Source organism: Canis lupus, chromosome 2 (genome assembly GCF_003254725.2).
Source record: "Canis lupus dingo isolate Sandy chromosome 2, ASM325472v2, whole genome shotgun sequence".
NCBI classification, from domain to species: Eukaryota; Metazoa; Chordata; class Mammalia; order Carnivora; family Canidae; genus Canis; species Canis lupus.
The window spans coordinates 14,807,564-14,826,754 of record NC_064244.1 but is presented as its reverse complement, the minus strand read 5'-3'; the positions used below and the strand labels follow the sequence as shown (position 1 = coordinate 14,826,754).

Below are 19,191 nucleotides of genomic sequence, written 5' to 3'. Positions count from 1 at the left end.
GTTTTCTTTCACTCTCCCCAGGGCAGAAGTCACTTTGGAGTGGTGCTGGCCCCTGTCAAGGCTACTTGTACACTGCCAAGCTTGTGGCACTGCTTTGGATGGGTTCTAGCTAAGGGAGTATTGGAGAGGGCAAGTCTGCAAGAGAATGTAGTGGTGGGGTATGCTGTTCCAGCAAGGTGGGCACTGGTGCATTGGTGTGGACCTGTAGCTCCAGGGTTGGAGGGGGCAGATTTGCAGAAGCATGTGGGGATGAGCTACACTGTTGGCAAGCTAGGTGGAAAGTGTTCCATGTATCTAGGATGGAGTGAGGGAGGGGAGGGAAATGACACCCATCAGCTCTTTCATTCTTAAAGAAGTCTCCCAAAGATTCTTGCTCCTCCAGCACACATTCTAAGATTAGTAAATAAATATCCTTCCCATATAACTCAGGTGCTTTTCAAACTGCTGCTTCTAATACTATATCTTCATAGGACTGTTTTTTGTGCTGTCTCTTCAAGGGCAGAGACTCTGACTTCACAGCCCTCCCAGAGCTGAACCCACTGATTTTAAAGTTCCAGATGTTAAGCCCCACTTATTATTAGGCTCCTGTGGTTTTCAAAGGCAAATGTTATGGGGATTTGTCTTCCCCATGTGGGATGCCTGTGCTTGGGGTGCCTGGTATGGGGTTGCTCTCCTACTGTCTCTGAGCCTGTAATATCCCTCCCTCCTGCAGATGGTCCCATGGACCTCTTTAGCTCCCCACCACATCTCCATCCTTCCTACCCTCTAAGATGTGGCCTCTTCTCTACATTTAGCTGTGGAGAATATGTTCTGCCCATCTTTAGGCTGCTTTCTGGGTTATTTACACTGATGTGGGTGTTATCTGGTTGTATTTGTGGGAGAGGGTGAGTTTAGAATCCTTCTACTCTGCCATCATCCCCAGAAGTCCCCTCAGCTGTTATTTCTTTAAATAGACTCTCTGCCCACTTCCCCTCTCTTCTCCTTCTGGAACCCAAATTATTATTATATTTGTGTTATTTCAAAATTCCTATTCTCGAAGTCATTTATTCTTTCTTCCTTCTGGTCTGCCTTGCTACAGGCACTCTGTATTAGATTTATCATCTCATTCATTGAATTTTTCAGTTCCAGAATTGCTATTTGGTTTTTCCCCAATAATTTCAATATCTTTTTTTAATAAATCATTTTATTAATATACTTTATTCCTGATTTCATTGAATTGTTTTTTAGAGTTTTCTTATAGCTTGTTATTTCTTCATAACCTTTAAAAATAATTGTTACTTAATATTTTCTTTTTTAAATTTATTTTTATTTTTTAAATCTTAATTCCAGTATAGTTAACATACAGTATTATATTAGTTTCAGGTGTACAATATAGTGATTCAACCTTTCCATATATCACTCAATGCTCATCACAACAAGCATACTCCTTAATTCCCATCACCTATTTCACTCATTCCCCCCTACCAAACTTCCTTTAATATTTTCTAATAGCCACCTTAAAAATACAAGAGAAAAAAGTGAAATCAATTTTAATAATATATCCATATGTATATTTAAAAATAATTTCAGTTTTTTAATTTTACATTTCTATGCATCACAGTTGTTGTAGGTGCTGGTTCATATAATGATGACAAAAGCAACATGGCTTCTGCTGGCACAGAACTTACAGTTTTTCGGGAGGAGAAAGATATTAATTGAAGGTTTATAACAGAAGGAAGTCCAAATATCTAAGTGGAAGTATTTCATTCAAGAGCATCACAACTATTTTGAATTATTTATCAGATCACAATCTCTTGTCATTGAATTTGTTTGCTTGAGAATTATAATTTTTTTGTGATGCCGTATTTTCATATTCTTTGTAGTTATGTGCTATCCTTATGTGCTTATGTCCTAATGCTTTTACATTGGAAATAGCAGACACCTTTAACTCTTTGCCCCTATCCTTCAGCAGACGGAGTGTTATGTTCTATGCTGTTATTATCTGAGGTTTTTTTCTTTCTTTCTTCTTCTCTGTCTCTGTGAAAGTGTATCTGACTCACTTTTATTGTTCCTTCCTGTGGATGAATTTTTAAGCTTTTGTGTCTGCTCTGGTTCTTATAATTCACTCAGCTGGATTTGGAAACCTTTCTCCTTTTCCATCAGGTGGCACTATAGTTCAAGTTTGTGGTCTGCCCCTTGCCCACCAACCTTGGCCTGTTTTCTTAACTAGCTCCCTGTGTACTGGACCTTGTTCTCCCAGGTGGACTCCTGGTCATACACAAAGAGCAGGTACCAGAGCGAGGGTAGGTGTGGGTTTTGCACTTCATGCATGGGGTGCCCCTGGACCAAATAAAGAGATCTCCAGGTGTGGTACTTCTAGAGGCTTTTGAATGGACTTTCTGCTAAGCACAATCAATATTACTTGAAATTCATATCTGCCTATTTCTCATTATGCTCCCTCTCCCCACTGTAGAGCTCCCACCTTAGTACTGTGGGTGTTGATGGAGAGAACTGTTTTTTTTTTTTTTGTTTTTTTTGTTTTTTTTGTTTTTTTTTTTTCAGCTCAGTGCCATCTAACTGGTATATAGTTCAGCTGTCACTCACCACTTCCCTATTTCCTTGTAGGACAGATAACTTCCTGATAAATCAGTCCATGTCAGTGTTTCTTTGAGAGAGGGGATGGCACTGGGAAAGTTTCTCTTACTATCTCCACTGCAACCAAAATACAACCAAATTCGTATTTTTCTTTTTTCTTCTTTGTCTTCATCTTCTTCTTCCTCTTCCTCTCCTTCCTCTTCTTTGTCTTCTTCCTCCTCTTTGTCTACTTCTTTCTCTTTGTCTTCTTCCCCTCTTCCCACCCCACCTGCTGGCCCCAGCCTCCTCCCCTCCCCCAACCCCCCCCCCCCCCCCCCCCCGCCCCCGTGGTGTCCTAGAGCCCCACTTTGGGAAGACTGGAATTTTGCAGATTCTCTCTTATGCATCAGTGCCTGCCCAGGACAGCACTCACCTAGTTTTTATGCTGACAGCAATGAGAGGGGTCTTTGCAGTTTGACTGGCTCCATGGTTCTGTAGCCCATACAGAGGCTTGTCTATATCTTACAGGCTGGGCTGCACTCAGACATGAGATTTCTAAAGAGTCTCTTGGAATAAAGTACTTGGTCAAAAAATCCCCACAAAGGTACTTTTGTTAATGGAAGGATGTTCAGTTCTTTAATTAAAACGGGTGATAAAAAGGAGGAATGTCTTACCCCATCATGTTGCTAACATAACTCCCTAAACTCTGTAACAGTATCTTTTGAAGAGCAGAAGTTTTAAATTTTGAAGAGGTCCAATTTACAAATATTTCCTTTATGGATCATATTCTTGGAGTCATAGGTAAGTAATCTTTGCCTAATCCAAGGAAACAGATTTTCTCACTTGTTTTCTTTTACATGTTTTGTTATTTTATATTTTAAATTTAGTTTATGTTTCATTTTGACTTGGTTTTTATATATTGTATAGAGTCTGGATTGAAATTCATTGTTTTGTATACAGATATCCATCAAATTGACTTCATACCTTTGTCAAAAATCAGTTGTCCATGAGTGACATTACTCCTGATCAATCATCATTAAGATGGTTTAGTAGGGAACTCCAAAACTCCATCTCTTTCCTGAAACAGTGATTAAGCTAGAGAAAACTTTCAGAAGCAACTTTTCTGAAAGTTTGCAATCTAACAAAAACTTCATGCAATGTACTGTAGGATGCATAAGAAAGGAAGCTAATGGATTTCAGTAAAAGAGCTCTGTGACATTTTAATTTACTTGCTTACCATTTTTTAGTTTTCTACTTGGCAGTGGCTATGAAAACAGCAGCCTGCACTCTTAATGTAGCTTCCTGGTTCAGAGGGAGTAATATGGACCCTATTTTTCAAAGAGTTGTGTTATATGTTTTGACTTGTTCAGTGATTCCTTGAAGAATCATCTCAAGGGCTTGACTTTCATTTATTTTCCTCAGAACTTTATCAGATTCAGAGACTTGGAAGCATTTATCAAAACACTTAATAGGAAATATACTAGCTACAACTGCCTGGGGCAAGAGATAACAGCGTAAACAATAGATACACTGAAAATTCCAGGGGGAAAAGACTGGGAAAGGGAATATGGAGGGATGTAAGAGCAATGAAAAGCTCTCAGATATACAAAAGTCACACAGATGCACAGGACTGGAAGCTTGCTCATTAAAGACCTGAGCAGAGGGATGCCTGGGTGGCTCAGTGATTTAGGGCCTACCTTCAGCCCAGGGCATGATCCTGGAGTTCCGGGATTGAGTCTCACATCGGGCTGCCTGCATGGAGCCTACTTCTCCCTCTACCTGTGTGTCTCTGCCTCTCTCTCTTTCTCTCTCTCATGAATAAATAAATTTTGAAAATGTTAAAAAAAAAAAAAAAAAAGACCTGAACAGATCCTGAAACTTCATCTCTGGATGACCTTTAGGCTTCACAGAAGCAGGAAACAAAGAGTTGTATACAGCTTGCCTAAGAATTGAAGGAATGTCCAAACAGAGTCAATCTGCAAAGATTGGGAGATGATGAAGATAAGGATGATGATTACTGGCTAAGTCATAGATATCTCTGTCAAGTCTCTAGGTGACCAATAAGCTTATATAACAGAGATTAAAGTGACTAATGACAAAGACTATAGTCTTTACAAAATCAGTTTTAGAAGTCACTAAACAAGCCAAAAAAATCCCTCCAAAAAATAGTAACACTAAATCCTGGGGAAGGAGAAGAATCTGATTTTCAGTTACCACATTATAATATTCAGAATGTTCATGTTCGAAAAATTATGAGGCATGTAAAGAAACAAAGTATCACCCATTATTAGGAAGAAAAATTAACAGCAATTGTCCTTAGGGAAGCAGGCATTGTACTTACCAAAGACTTTAAATCATCTTACACATGCTGAAAGAGATAAAGAAAATCACAGACAACAAAGTAAAGGGAACCAAGAGAAAGGTCTTACTAAGTAGAGGATATCAAAGAAATAAAAACCATAAACAGGAATCAACTAATTTTTGAGCTAAATATTATAACAATTAAAAAAAAATTCTCCAGAAGGGCATAGCAATAGATTTGATCAGGAAGGAGAAAGAATCCGTGAATTTGAAGATGGGTCGGTTGAGATCATCCCGTCTAGAAGCAGGAAAAAAAAAAAAGAAACACACAAAACAAAACAAAAACCCAGGAGATAGAATCTGACTGACTTGTGGAAACTTACTATGCTTACCAACCTACACATAATAAAAAGCCAAAGAGGAGAGGAGAAGGTGAAAGGGGCAGAAAGAATATGTGAAGAAATAATGGTTGAAAATTTCCCCATCTTGGTAAAAGATGAATGTATGCATCCAAGAAGGTCAGCAAACTCTGGGTAGGATAAACTCAAAGAGATTTGCACACCAAGACACATTACATTAAACCATCAAAGCCCAAGACAGTCTTGAATTTACCAAGAAAAAAGTGACCTGTTGTGTAGATGGAGTCCTCAATTCAGGTTAACCACTAATTTCTTACCAGAAATGGTGGAGACCTAGAGGTAGTGGCTAATTAATTTAAAGTGTTGAAAGAAAAAGTCTGTCAATAAGAATACTATATCTGGCAAAACTATCCTTCAAAAATGAAGAAGGAGAAATAGTACTTTCCTAGATAAACAAAAGCTCAGGTAGTCATCTGTAGACCTGCCCTACAAGAAATGCTAAGTGAAAAGTTCAGACTTAAATGAAAGGATTACCAGACATAACTCAAAGTCATATGAATAAGTAAAGGACACCAACATAGGTTAACTACATGAGCAATAAGTAAAGCCAGTGTTGTTACATTTTTTATTTGTAATCCTGATTTTATTTTTTATATTATTTAAGACAAACATATAAAATAATATTTATAAAGCCATGTCATGGGCACACAACGTTTAAAGATGTAATTTGTGACAATTACAATATATAGGGGACAAGTCTATAGAAGAGCAGGATTGAAGCTACTCTTCTACTATTGAGGCTAAACTGATGTAAATTCAAACTAGACAGTTATATTTTAAAATACTAATTTTAAACTTCAGGATAACCATGAAGAAAATAACTAAAAGGTGTACAGAAAAGCAAGTAAGAATACAATAAAAATTGTACCCTAGAACAAATGAACACAAAAGAAGGCAGTAATGAAGGAATTGAAAAAACAATATGACATATGAAGCAAATGCAAAAGTGGCAGAAATAAGTACTTTTATTGCTTTAAATGAAAATTAAAAGGCAGAGATGGCAGAATGAATTAAGAAACAAGATCCAACTATATAGGGACACTTGGGTGGCTCAGTGGTTGAGCATCTACCTTCGGCTCAGGGCATAATCCCGGGGTCCTGGGATCGAGTACCCGCAGGGAGTATAATTCTTCCTCTGCCTGTGTCTCTGCCTCTCTCTGTGTGTCTCTCATGAATCAATAAATAAAATCTTTTTAAAAAGATCCAACTATATAGTGTCTGTGTGCCAACATCCTAAGTATATGCAAACTGTAGTGCCTTGATGCAGGAAGTCCTCATGTTTCTGCCTGGCTTCCCCTTCCTAGAACTACAGCTGGAAACTCTCAAGGCAGTAGGCTGGGAAAAACACAGGGCTCACTTCATTTCTTTCCCATTTCTCAGAGCTCACTTCTTTTTTTCTTTTAGGTCTGAAGTAATAAAAACTTATTTTTTTCATTATTTTTCTCCCCATACAGTTTATCTGGTATTTTAGTTATTCTAAGTGGGAGAATAAGTGCAATCCCTGTTACTCCATCTTGGCTGAAAGAAGAAGTCAGTAATTAAAATTTATGCATTTATAAAAGTCACATAATGGGCTAGAGTTTTAAGTTTTTCACCTATTAAATTTGGATTTTATTAGTAAACTTGGGTTTTTACCAATTACTCTATAAACTAGACATACTGATAACCTTATAATTGTTCAAGACAAAAGTATTTCTTTGGCCTTTAAAAAATCATTTTAATGATGAGAAATATGTTAATTGAAAAGACATTGCAGTCTTTTTTTGGCATAGTATAAAATAATAGTGCTTTAGCTGATCTTAATGAATAAAGCCATTTTTTGTCTCATTTCTCTCTCTCTCTCTCTTTTTTAAGTAGGCTCCATGTCTCACATGTAGCCCAACGCAGGGCTTGAATTCACACTCCTGAGATAGACCTGAGCTAAGATCAAGAGTCGAGCACTTAACTGACTGAGCCACCCAGGTGCCCCTGTCTTTTTTCTTCTTTAAGAGTAAGAGAACAAAATTAGTTTTGAATGTCTTGATAAGTATTCATTGCCAGTAAGCTATTTTTCATTTCTCAAGAAAATACCTGTTGTGTGTACTTGGCCATTATGAACTAATAAATTAACTACAGCAGTTACAGTGGGAAGGAAAGAGAGCTTCATCAGGCATTCTAATTACTGACCTGGAAACAGAACAGCTGGAAATGTGGTTTTAAGTTCACTTTAAAAAATAAGATGCTTTGATCTAAAAGCATTAATTTAAGTAGCAGGAAACTCCTAAATTTGGGCATTTTATATGTATTTTCAGGTTTAATCAAAATAATTTTGTGCATCAGATCTAAACTTGACCTCTCTCCCTGAAAGTTGCTTTAGATTAGACTGCTTATTTAAATGGAAGGAGGCTTTAGCCTTCAGTGATGGAGAAGTAGAAATTTGATGCCTCACTAACATTGATATGGAAAAAGAATACCAGAATGATGGTGGATATTGTCTTCATTTTGCCAGTGTAAGTGGCTGTTAGGATAACAAGATCATATATCCTCTAGGTATAATACCAGAAAAAAGCAATGCTTCATATATTATTAAGGTAATAATACTTGGTCCTGTTTTGATAAGTCATAATGCATTTTTGACATAATATTTATTATGATGTATATTTCCTGACATAAATATTAAATGATGAAGTATTTATGGTTGCGATTAAGAAAATTATTTACATAATTAGTCTTTGATAGGAAAATTTTAGAAATGAATGTAACAGAATATTTGCTAATAAGAGTTGTAACATAGTATATCCCTGCTGAATGGTATTTTGTGCTTTTGGACAGCTTACCTTTTTGGCAGACAGTAAGGCTGGATTTTGGTCAATAGATCAGAATCCATAATTTCAGTATATGGATAAATTGAAGCTATTATTCCAATTTTAATTGGGTAGTTTTAGCGTGATGCATGGATGGATGAGTGAATTCATTTTGAGCCAAGTCAGACATATAACAGGAGAAAAACAGATTGCTTCATTTAAGAGTGTCTCTCATGACTGAGAGATCATGACCTGAGCCGAAACCAGAAGTTGGACATTTAACTGGCTAAACCACCTAGACACCCCAAGAAATATTATTCTTAAAAGGGCTGATATGGGGTACCTGAATTGCTCAGTGGTTGAGCATCCGCCTTTGGCTCAGGATGTGATCCTGGGGTCCTGGGATCAAGTCCCACATCAGGCTCCCAGCAGGGAGCCTGCTTCCCCCCCTGCCTATGTCTCTGCCTCTCTCTGTCTAATAAATAAACAAAATCTTTAAAAATTAATTAATTAATTAATTACTTTTAAAAAGGGCTGGTAGTCCCTGAAAATATAACAGCAAATTTAGAGCTGTCATTAGGCTCCCAAGTAATAGCCTCACAGAGATTTCTGGAAATTCATTAAAGTGATAATTATTCTCATATGTGTCTAAGTGACTTAAGAGCAATATAGACCTGTGTCAGAATGTACATTCTGAGGAAATAAAACACTGGTTACTATGTGGAAGAAACATAGTTGAGGCCTTATTTTGGGAGTTAGAGGGAGATGGCTTATATCTCTTTCAGGTGCTATTGCCCTAATGTACTCTAAGATTGAAGGATTCTGTTATATTATTAAAAAATGCATTACATTATACTAAAAAATGATAATTTAGTACCTATATAACCTCATTGTTGTTTCCATCTGAAAATATCTTCTTATTCCTCTTCAAGCTTATTTCTGTTTTATAGCCAAATGATTTTTTCTTAAAGTCCAAACTAAAAATGAAAAGTTGGCCTGATTTATTTGCTTGCATATATATCTAGAATTTGATTTCCTTTAGTTTTCTTATCCTCTAGCTCCAGTCCCTTGGTATGTCCTGTAGGCTCTTCTGCAGAGGATAACCCGTAACCCAGATGTGTATGCTTCCCCTCATCCCTACTGCTTATGCCCTAGCTCAAGCTAGTCATCTTCTTACTTCTCTACTCACTTCCAATATTGATTTACCATTTTCCACCTAACAACAATAGTAATTTGTTAGTATGTTCATCTACTAGGGCTGCCATAACATAATACCATAGACCAGGCAGCTCAGACAAGAGAAATTTAATTAATTCAGAGTCCAAGATCAAGATGCCATCAGGACTGGTTTCTGATGAGAGCTCTTTTCCTGGCTTATAGATGCCTGCCTTCTCACTGTGTCCTCACATTGTGGAGAGAGGTTGATCTCTGGTGTTTTTCCATCTTCTTATAATCCTCTCAGATTAGGTCCTCACCCTCATGACCTCATTTAATTTAACCCTAATTACATCCCTAAAGGACTTAATCAAATATAGTCACCTTGAGAGTTAGGGCTTCAATATATAAATTTGAGGGGAAACACAATTCAGTCTATAACTTTTAGATGAATCTCTAAAAAGTTTAAAGCAGATCATCTTTCTTCCCTGTTTAAAACTCCCCATTGGCTTCTCATCACTTTGAAAGTAAAATCCAAACTCCTTACCTTTACTTTCAAAACTCTATGTAATCAGGTCCCTGTCTACCCCCTTTTACCCAGGACCACATTGCACAACTCCAGAAGCAATGGTTCCTACGCAACAGAATCATTGATGCAGAGACCCTCATCTGGATGTCTTGCAGTACATCTTAATGTATCATCAGGTATCCTCCCTGTTTGGTCACCTGCAGAGGTGGATAGACACTCCTCATCTAAAGTTCAGTTCAGATGTCCAGACAGAAGATGCCACACACACATTCTAAGAAGGTATAACAAGATTTATTACTTACCTATCTGAGATCTTTGAGGAGAGCGGGGCAGGCCTCCCAAGCAGGTCCAAAGTGGCTTTCAAGAGTAAGGAAAGGAGATTGACCTCTGTTTTTTATTGTGGATAGGGATAGGGCTGTGGTGGCTAGGAAAGGGGCATGCCTTGTTTGAATCTCCTGCCAGCAAAGGAGGGAGTGCCCAGTTTTTCTTATCAGGTTGTCCAGATGTGGAACACAAGGGAAGAAGGTGGAGTGAGCCTTTCAGCAATCAAATATCAAAAAGTAAGTCCGAATTATATTCCCATAACTTCTCATTCTTCAAGTTTTGACTCTTTTCAGCCCTTTGCTCTTGCATATAATTTTAAGGATCATGTCAAATCCCATAAAAAGCCCTGAGAGGATTTTTGTCAGAATTGCATTGAATCTATGTATGAGTTGGGAGAATCATTGACATCTTTCCGATGTTGAGCCTTTCCATCCAAGAACAGTGTGTATCTATGTAACTTTTCTATTTATTTTTTTAAAAGATATTATTTATTTAATTGAGAGAGAAAGTCCATGAGAGCACAAGCAGGGTTTCGGAATGGCAGAAGGAGAGGGAGAAGCAGGCTCCCTTCTAAGCAGGGAGCCCGATGTGGGACTTGATCCCAGGACCCTAGGATCATGACCCAAGCTGAAGGCAGTCAACCAACTGAATTACGCAGGTGCCACCACTATTTCAATAAAAAAATAATTTTCTCCATCCAGGGTTTTTATAGTATTTTGCAATATGTATGTTACATTTTTTGTTGCTTTTATAAAATTATTTTATATAAAATTATATTTCCAACTGAATTATACCTTATCAGGCAAGATAATGCTTTTTATCAGGTTAAGGAAGTTCCCTTGTATTCCTAGCTTGCTAAGAATTTTTATGAAGGATAACTGTGAACTTATCAAAACTGTTTCTTGCCTGTTAGTATGCCTTGTACTATTTTGTTGAAAGCCAGCCATGATGTACTGAGTAAAAGGAACAGTCATAAATAGTCCTTTAGTAACGTAGTGATAAAGTGTAGGAGGAAAAATGTTCTAGAATCCTGTGGTTAGGTCTTAGTCTTTTATTGAACCTGTAACCCTGGGCTGTGAACTTTACAAGTGGTTCTCAGATTTCCCTTCCCACCCTAGATGGAACAGGCTGGCCTGAGAAGGCTGGAGTTGTGTATTTTGCATCCCCCACATGGAATACTATAGGATGGCTCAATTTGGAGTTTTCTTTTTTTTTTTTTTTAAGATTTTATTTATTTATTCATGAGAGACAGAGAGAGAGAGAGGCAGAGACATAGGCACAGGGAGAAATAGGCTCCATGCAGGGAGCCCGATGTGGGGCTTGATCCCAGGACTCCAGGACCACACCCTGAACCAAGACCTTCAACCACTGATCCATCTAGGTGTCCCTCAATTTGGATTTTTCTATTGTCTCACATAGGAAGGCTAGAGCCAGGTGGAGTTGGGTATTTTCCTTCCTCAAGGTTGGTTAAGCTCAGATAAAATTCCCAAAAGGTTAGCCTGTGTTAAAAGTTTCTTTTGAGGGCAGATCTTATGAAAAACAAAATGCTCTGAGGTACTTCAAAATGATTATTTTTCTCTTCTCTCTGTCAGAAACAGGAAGGGTTTTTTTTTTTGTTTGTTTATTTTGTTTTGTGTTGTTTTGTTTTCTCTCTGATATTAAGTATGAGAACCTGTAGGGCTCCTGGAGGTAAAAAAAATCACCAAGATGTAGAGGGTCTTCGATGACTGGATACCTACAGTTTTAAATTCTCAGACTTGTCCACACTGAGCCCCCAGCAATTCATCAGTTATAAGTTTAAATTTTTTCTAAATCCTGGTACTAGTTCTTGTGGATGTTTCTGTTCTAGTAAGTTGTAATTTTCTATATTTGATTTGTCTTTCTCTCTAGGTTTAGGGGGACAGCAGTTTGGTGTGGTCTCACTGTTCAGACAGATCTAAGAAGAGTCGGTGATTTTTCAGTCTTTTTTACTTGTTGTTAGGTTGAGGCAATGACTTCCAAGTTCCTTGTATGACAGTCTGAAAAACAGAAGCTTTTTATGTATTTTGATGACATTTTTTAGTTTGCTTAAACTTTAGAAATATTATACAAAATTTACCTTTAAAATGACTCTCTTTTGTCTCTACTGAAACTTACTGTTCTAGTGTGTTTTGTCTAATGTTAGTATGGCCACCTCAGTTTTCTTTCATCTTTAAAAAATTAATTAATTTTTTTTAATGGTATTATACTGGTATATGATTTTCCATTCTTTTACTTTCAATATTCCTGTGTCCCTGTGTTTTAAGTATGCTACCTGTAGACAGCTATATATTTTTTTTCAATCTCATTATCTGGTTACTTACTGCTGAATTTAGTTAGTCCAAAGTCATTTATTATGATTATCTATTATATTTACACTTGTTTCCATTATTTTGTTTTTGTACTTCTTCTGTTCTTTTTACTTTTCTCCTTTAAAAATTGAGTATATGTTCTTTGTTTTTAAGTTTAATTTGATTTTATCTACTCTGGCATTTATATAATTTTTCTATTCTTTTAGTGGTTACTGTTACAATTTTATCATGTATATTTAATTTGCCAAAATCTAAACTCTCCCAAACGACATAAAACACTTAAACTTTGTTTATTCTTCTCCAACTTATACTCTTGTTACCCAGTATTTTAGGCCTGTTTCTTATTTAATCCTACAAATTAACCTTATATTTTAGATAGGTGGTATTTATTTATGTAAATGTTTACAATTTTACTTATTCTACATTCCTGCTTGCACTTCAGAAATGCTTCAGTTTTCCATCTTTCATTGTATAGATTTCTTGATAGAATCCTATCATTGTTTGACTCTCGGAAAGTATTTTATTTTACCATAATTCTGAAGGATGATTTTGCTTAATTCTGGAGTATTATGGTTATATTCTCTCAGCATTTTGAAGACATTCTATGGTATTTTAGTATCTGGTGTTACTACTGAAAAATTGTTGTTAGTCATATTGCCAATCCTTTCTGATTGATTTGTTTTTCCCTCTAATTCCTGTCTTTCCATTTGTTTTAGATGTTCTGTAGTCTATCATAACAGGTTTATGCATGAATTTTTCTTAAATTTGTTCTCTTTTGGAATATATTGTATTCTCAAATCTGTGGATTCATGTATTTTGATCAATTCTGGAAAATTCTCAACAACTTCTAGCCAAATAGTCTCTCTTTGATATCCTTGTATGCTCCTTCCTCCTAATGAGGTTAATTAGATATACAAAGGACCTTCTCATTGCTATCCTCCTATCTCTTAACTTCTGTGGCAGAACTAGCCATTTGTCCACATTTTCTAGTTCCCTTGCTATTAAGTTTGGTCTCAGTTCTGGCCAATGAGTTTAGATAAAGGAGTGTAATAAACCATTCCTGTACGTGAAAATTTCCCATATAAAAATATAAATATTGGCAAATTGAATTCAGTCATAAATAAAAAGTATGATACACTAAGTGACTATAATGCACTATGGCTAAATGATGTCTATACCAGAAATGCAATGTTGGTTTTACATTAAAAAATTAGAGTAAGGGGGATCTCTTGGATGGCTCGGAGGTTAAGCGCATGCCTTTGGCCCAGAGCGCAGTCCTGGAGTCCCGGGATCGAGTTCCGCGTCGGGCTCCCAGCATGGAGCCTGCTTCTCCCTCTGCCCATGTCTCTGCCTCCCTCTCTCTCTCTCTCTCTCTCTCTCTCTATGTCTATCATGAATGAATAAATAAAATCTTAAAAAAAAAAATTAGAGTAGGGATCCCTGGGTGGCTCAGCGGTTTAGCGCCTGTCTTCGTCCCAGGTCGTGATCCTGGAGTCCTGGGTTGAGTCCCACATCGGGCTCCCTGCATGGAGCCTGCTTCTCCCTCTGCCTGTGCCTCTGCCTCTCTCTCTCTTTCTGTGTCTCTCATGAATAAATAAATGAAATATTTTTTAAAATTAGAGTAAAGAAGAAAGAAAAATTTATGGTCATCTCAATAGATAAACTATATCTAGCATCATGCTTAGGTGAAATACTGACTGTTTTCCCCCAAATTATAGAGCAAATAAAAAATTTATAGTATTAAAATTTACATAAAACATTACCCTGAAAGTTCTATCCAGTGTGTTTAAGCAAGATAATAAAATCTTGAAAACCCTGGGGACAAACTAGTTAAAGAAGTTGAATGTTGATAAGTTGCCCAAATTTGAGAAGAATTTTTACCAGGAACACTCTTATTTTCCCAGATACACAGCAGCATACGCAGAGACAAAGATATTACAGATAGACATCACAATAGTGCATTTCTATGCACTGACAATAGACAATCTGAAAGGAAATTAAGAAAATTCCATTTATAATAGGATCAAAAAGAATAAAATTTTTAAGGAAAAAAATCTAACCAAGGTAGTAAAAGACTTGTGCACTGAAAACTATAAAATGTTGCTGAAAGAAGTGAAAGACCCAAATAAGTGCAAAAAACATCCTGTATTCATGAAGTGGAAGACTTCATATTGTTAAGATGTCAATGTTTCCCAAAGAAATCTACAGCTTCAATTCAAACCTTATCAAAATCCCAGTGATGGTCTCTTTTCTCTTCGCAGAAATTGACAGATCTATTATTCTAAACGTCATAGGGAATCTCAAGTAACCCTGAATAGGGTTTTGTCCTTGAAAAAGAACAGAACTGGAAGACTCACACTTTCTGATTTCAAAACTTACTGCAAAGCTATAGTAATCAGAACTGTGGCATGAAGACAGACATATACAGCAATGGAATAGAATAAAGTCTGAAAAATAAATCCTCATATTTATGGTTCATTTATTTTGGACAAGAGTACCATGACCAGTAGATGGGGGAAAGGAGATACTTTTCAGCTAACGTTGGGAAAACTGGATATCTATATGCAAAAAAAAAATGAAGTTGGACCCTTACCCGACCTAAAGAAAACATAAATAAATGGATACAAGTACCTTGTTTGTGGATTGGGAGTTCCACGGTGGTGTTATAATGTCAATTGTTCCCAAATTTATTGATAGATCCAATACAATCCCAGTCAAAATCCCATTAGGAATTTTTTTTCTTTTTAGATATTGACAAGCTGACAGGCAAATGAATGGGAGGAGTCAAAGCAATTCGGAAATCAAAGAAAAATTACTACCATTAAGACAGTGTTGTACTGGTGAAAAGATAAGCAAACAGACTGAACAAAATGGAGAACCCAGTATAGACCCATCTTTGAAAAAGATATGCAAAAGTAGTTAGAGAAAGGATAGTCTTTTCAACAAATAGTGCTCAAAAGGTTGGATGTCCATATGCAAAAAAAAAAAAAGTCGGCCCATAATTCATACCTCATATGAAAATTAATTCAGAATGGATCATCTACCTAAATGTCAAACATTAAAGTATAAAACATTTAAAAAATAAATAAAGTATAAAACATCGAGAAGAAAGCATATAAGAAAATCTTTGTGACTTTGAGTTGGGAAAAGAGTTCTTAGATATGACAACTAAAATAAGATCCACAGGAAAATGGATAAATCAGATTTTATCAAAACTGAAAACTATGCTTTTAAAAGGAGGAAAATACAAGGCACAGACTGGGAGAAATGTTTGCAAATCACAAATCTGACAGATAAGTAGTGTCCAGAATATATAAAGAACTCTCAAAACTCAACTATAAGAAAACAACTCAAAAAACAAATTGGCAAAAGATTTGAATGGACATTTCATCAAAGAAGGTATACAGTTGACAAGATGCTCAGCATCCTTAGTCATTAGGGAAATGCATATATATTGAATCACTACTGATTTATTAGAATAGTTTATTTTTTAGGTTGACATGTGGTCAGTTCTTTGGCAGCTGGGTGAGTAAGGAAAGGACACTTGCTAGGAGATCTGCCGAAGCCATGCAGAGGTTGTCAGAGTGGAACTGTGTTGAAATTGTGAATAAGTTGATTGCTCTGAAACAGCTAGAAGTAGTTCACAAACTTGATGGGAAAGAATATATTACTCCAGCCCAAATTAGTGAAGAAGTGAGAGATGAACTATATGTCTGAGGTGGTCAAGTAAACATTGTTGATCTGCAACAGGTGATCACTGTGGATCTGACTGATAATGAAAATAGAACTAGTGGCACTGTTAAATCAGAAAAAAACATGTTCAGCTAGTGTTGGGACAACTGATAAATGAGAACTACTTGCATTGATTAGCAGAAGAGGTAAATGATAATTAGCAGGAAAGTAAGTGGTCATGTCACCATATCAGAACTATGATCTTCCAGGAGAACTTTCTGACACCAGCACTAACTCAGTGGCTAGGTTGAATTATTAATGAACACATTTATCTTACAACAGAGGAGTAATATTTACTGAAGCTTTTGTAGCCTGACATAAAGCATGCACCATCCACGGACCATTCTGGCTACAGCAGTGAATTCTCTGATTTCAAAATCTGGATGTCAAGAGCAGCTGTTCTACTCCGTGCTTGGGAAGCTTGTTAATAGTGGACATTTATGAGGCAGTGTGGTTGGTGAGAGACGGACACGGTGGTGTTTGTCCCTGACATTTACTCCAGAACAGAGTGCTTGGGCAGAGTCCTTTTTCAGGCAGAATGTCCAGACTTGGATTCCTGGGTGCTGTGATCTACATAAAGAGAAGATAAAAGGCTACATAGCTCTTGTGTTTTGAAAGCAGTGTGTGTTGGTCATGGACCTGAGGATCTCGTGGAAGCATCAGCAGAGGGAGCCTTGAGCTCTGGAACATGGTTAATATTGTACCTCTGTTGCCCACATCTTCATCAGTTGAAGATGCTGCTGTGTTGCTTCCACTGGTAATGAGAGCATTCAGTGAGCAGGGTGCGGCGCAGGCTTTAGTGACACTGTTGCAGTCAGCGGAAAACTTATCAATAGTTATTGATAAGCACAGAACTGTTCAGTGAACTGACGCACCAAAAAACTGAAAAGGAATTTGAAAATAATCCTATTCCTTTAATCAGGGAAGAAGACCTGAAACAGGTCTCCATCTTAGAAAGCATTCATATGAGTAAAAAGGATAAAAAAGATGAACGAAAGAGAAAAGCAACAGAGAGCAGTGGAAGTGTGGGAGGAGATGGTGGTGGCAATGCCAGAGAGTGCAAAGCTTAAAAAACATCTAGAAGAAGGGAAGAAAAGATGATGATCATGAGGATGAGTCATCTCACACCAGTAAGAAGAAACCAGAGATCACTTTTATGCTCCAGGTTGAGATTGAAGACTTTTAAAGAAAACACATGCAAGATGCCCCTGAGGAGTTTGTTTCTGAACTTGCTGAGTGCTTGACAAAACTTCTTAGTAAAATTTATCTCGAGGTGGTGTGTTCTTCTGCCTCTGGAACTAGTAGAAAGCGTACAATCAAGGACTCGTAAGAAGATCCTGCTCTGGTTCTGCAGCTCACACTGAGCCCTGTTTCAGTTCTCTGCCCTCAGTATGCTCCGTGCAACTGGAAGATGTGTTTCCCAGATCACCACTCTTCTAAACAGGAAAATCCCAGAGGATTAGAATATGCTTCTGGTAAAGTATCAGGGTTTGGTTGTAAAGCATTTAGTTAGTCAAAACAAGAAGACTAGGGAGATGATCCTTGGAGTGATGAATTAGACAAAGAACAAGAAGATATCACTAGTACTACCCATCAAGAGCTTCAAGAACTTTCTTCACCCATTAAAAACTTGTTCTCAAATCCGGGAAATCATCTCTGACAGAGGAGTAATGATCTTAATTTGCTTTTGTCATGTTGTAAACACTTTTCCCCAAGGTTTAAGATGAGTGGTTACCAAGGAGTGTTCACTTCAGAATCCCTAGTCTCCACAATCTGGCTTAAACAGTGGTGTTGTACAGTCACCTGGGTGGCTCAGTGGTTGAGTGCCTGCCTTTGGCTCATGTCGTGATCCTGGGGTCCCAGGATCAAGTACTGCATTGGGCTCCCCATAGGGAGCCTGCTTCTCCCTCTGCCTGTGTCTCTGCCTCTCTCTGTGTGTCTCTAATGAATACATAAATAAAATCTTTAAAAAAATAAACAGTATTGTTGTATTCAATGGTAAATCTTATAAAAATGTGAATTTTTTGTAAATTGGGTTCAACCATGGAAAATTTCTTTTTTACATTATAATTCTAAAACTTATAATTTCAGGTTTATTTTTATTTTCAGATGCTGAATGAAAAACAGATTTTCTGATATCTTTCCTCTCTAGAAAAGGACTCATTTGTTATATTGTTAAATTTCAAGTGATATTACTATATTTACATACATATTCAACAGAAACTTGAAATGTGGTCATATTTTTTTAAAAAAAGAAAAAAATTCCTTTTGTGTCAAAAATGAAAACCATGTATTTTAAAATTAATAGAGAATACCTCAAACTTAAAATATAGAAATTTGCAAAATTTATTTTAAATACCTTTAATTATTTATTTGAGAGAGAGATTATTCTCAGAGGAGTGAGGGAAAGTATCTCACGGGCGCTAGATCCCAGGACTCTGGAATCAGGACCTGAACTAAAGGCAGACACTTTACTGACTGAACCACCCAGGCCTTCCCCATTTTGTTTTTTATTACTAAAGCCCTTGCTCTTATTTCTGGCAGGTAGACAGCTTCCCATCTCACCCACTTTTATGTGGTTGGGGGTTTCAGGGATGCCTTCATAGGTACAGAGGAACACCAGAGAGGCCCATCCATTTCTTGCTCTATTCTAAAACAAGATGCTAACAAGAGTGAGAGGAAAAACTGAGTTACTTCTTATAGATGAAAGTTGCATTTTAATATTAAAATAACTGAAAATATAATATAAGTATTTTATTTAACCCAATTTGCATTTCTAAATTTTATGTTTTATATCAGTAGTCACTCGGGCACCTAATTCTTTGTTGTAAGAGGATCTAGAAGTACACTGATGTCACTGGAAGTTTTTTTTTTTTTCCCCAAAATGAAAATCCGTATAAGAAAATAGGTATTCTTGTTTTCTGAAGACTATTAGTTGTTACAAGTACCTAAGATAGTTCCTTCAAGCAATAATTTCAATAAAATAGGCTTTAAGCAACAATTTATTCTATATCAAAAAGAAATTTATTTTGGGAGTGCCTCAGTGCTCAGCTGGTTGAGGGTCT

General features: G+C 36.8%; 1 pseudogene; it reads left to right on the top strand.

Moving 5' to 3' along the window:
• LOC112670408 (E3 UFM1-protein ligase 1-like) overlaps positions 1-18,047 on the top strand; it is a 29,249-nt pseudogene extending 11,202 nt beyond the window's left edge.
• Positions 18,048-19,191: the final 1,144 nt, after the last annotated feature.